This window comes from Bison bison, unplaced genomic scaffold (assembly GCF_000754665.1).
Source record: "Bison bison bison isolate TAMUID 2011002044 unplaced genomic scaffold, Bison_UMD1.0 scf7180017864259, whole genome shotgun sequence".
Classification (NCBI taxonomy): domain Eukaryota; kingdom Metazoa; phylum Chordata; class Mammalia; order Artiodactyla; family Bovidae; genus Bison; species Bison bison.
The window spans coordinates 3196131-3198393 of NW_011494831.1; positions in this window are offsets into that span (position 1 = coordinate 3196131).

Consider the following 2263-nt stretch of genomic DNA (forward strand, 5'->3'; position numbering starts at 1 on the left):
GAGGAAAAGGCTTTGAGCAGTGCAGCTGGGAGCAGGAGGCAGGGAGTGGGCGGCAGGCTTAGTGCCAGCCCTGCCCCTCACGGTTACTTGCTGGAGGGCCAGACCCACTGTGGTCTGGGAAAGAACCTGCAGTCCCGCGGGCGGGTGGCAGCAGAGCCGGGAAACAGCCTTGAGTGCGAGCGCCCTTCCCTCAGCCTGCTTCCAGGTCAGAGGCTGTTGCACCGAGGGTGCAAAGCGTCCTCGGCCGAGACCCAGCTGCCCTTGCCACTGCAGCCCCACCCCCACTGCAGGCTGGGCATCCCGAGGCTGGCAGGCATCTCTTCAGGCAGCCGCCGGTCCTGGCACCGGCTCCAGCCACTCAGCCCCTTGGCCCTGCCAGTTCTTTGAAGCTCATGCAGCGCTTCCTGTTTGGGGCAGGCGATGCCAGGGCCCCTCCCCCACCATTGTTCTGTAGAGACCATAGGTCCATCTGTTGCCCCATGGTGGGGCCCCTAGGCAGTGCCACAGGGGAGCAGCCCCACAAAGGACCCTGCTGGCAAGCTTTGCTTACATGGAGTGAGGCTGGGCCCTGCAGCAGGTTGAGGGTGAATGGTGGTCAGAGGCAGGGCCAGGATGAGCAGTGGGACAGAAGGAGAATGCTAGATAGTTCTAGGGCCACCCTCTGCTTCCTCCTTCACCTAGAGCATGGAGACTACACATGCTGGGAGCTATGCATGCTGAAGCCACCAGGAGAGGGACACCATTCTTACGCCCAGCTTCCAAAATGGAAAACGGAGGCACAGGGACAACTCTGTCTAGGGCTGGCCCATAAAGGAGCACCAAGTAGGGTCCTTCTTTCAAGGTGATTAGCCTTGCCCACTGAATGCCCTCTATTAGGGGCTTTCCTCTCTGTGAGCAGCTTTGCCTTTTCTCAGCTTTCACCTTGAAGTAGGCTGTGAACTGAGCAGCAGGAGCCAAGAGGTCATAGGAGGTTAGGGTGGTCCTTGGCTGGCGACCACAATTGATGTCCACTGAGAACAAGCCCAAGCAGGCCTGGAAGAAAAGGAGAAAGGGACATAAGTTTGACCCCCAGGAAGGTGGGTGCTACTTCTGGTTTCCAGGCTGCTGTGGCCAAAGGTCTATTTGTGTTTCCCGGGTGGAGAGGCAAGTGCCATGTGTCTCTAACTCACCTCCTCTGCCGAGGCCTGATCTCATGGCTCTGACCTTAACCTGCTTCCTGCCATAGGGCTAGGAGCCCAGACATGGCTTCCTGCATTTCCCTCACTAGATCCTCTGGCTTCTCTCCCCAGCCCAGGACCTGCCTTGATCACGGCTCCCAGAAGGTCAGAGTTGCAGGGACCTCAGGTGGAGGTCATAGAGTGCTGTGGGACCCTTATTCAAATAAAAGCGTCCCTTATGGATGTCCACTACCTTATATTGATATGCTGAGCTTCCCTGATGGGATCTGGGCTGGAAGAAGGCAGGGAACATCCCTACTCACCATCCTTTCTCCCCCATCCCAATTTCTATGAGATGCCAGGATGCCCAGAATCCAAGTTGGAAAAACCACTGAGCTGGCAACCCCACCTCCTGCTCTTATAGATGCTGAATCTAAGAGGAGAAATTTGTGATACACCAGGCTCCATCCAGGATCCAGTCCCTTCTCCGTGAGATTCAGCATCAGTCAGTAATGATCCCATACCTTCTGGGAGCCAGATGCGGTCCTAGACCCTTTATTGTGCTCGCTCTCCATCTCCAGTCAGGTGGGTTGAGCTGAGAGACAGGGAGGCGATCTGGAAAGAGCAAGTGCAAGTCTTGCTCTACTATTTACCAGCTGTCAGTTTAATCACACCCTCAGAACCTCAATTTATTCACCTGTTAAACTCAAACATAATAGACCTTGAGAGGCTCATGTGAGATTAAGGGAGAGCAGGGCAGCACATCTGTGGTTAACCCAGGGCCCAGCGCCCACACACCCCTGATGCTTGCTTCACCTCCACTCTCCTTGTGCCTGTTCCTCTAGAGCTGAGAGCCTGTGACCCCCTCTCATGGCTCTCTCCTCGTGAACCCTTCTGATCACGTCGGAAATCCGAGTAGAAATGGAAGAAAGACGCTTACTTGAGATTTTTCTGCTTCTCAAAAGATGGTGGTTCTGGGGAGGAGAGGTTCAGGATGAGTATTCGAGACGAAGCCCTCAAGCATATAGAGTGTGGCCAGTGAGGTGGGACGGGGTGCTGTTGGGGGGCGGGGTCTGATCTCCTGAAGGAGAGAGGGCACTACTCCA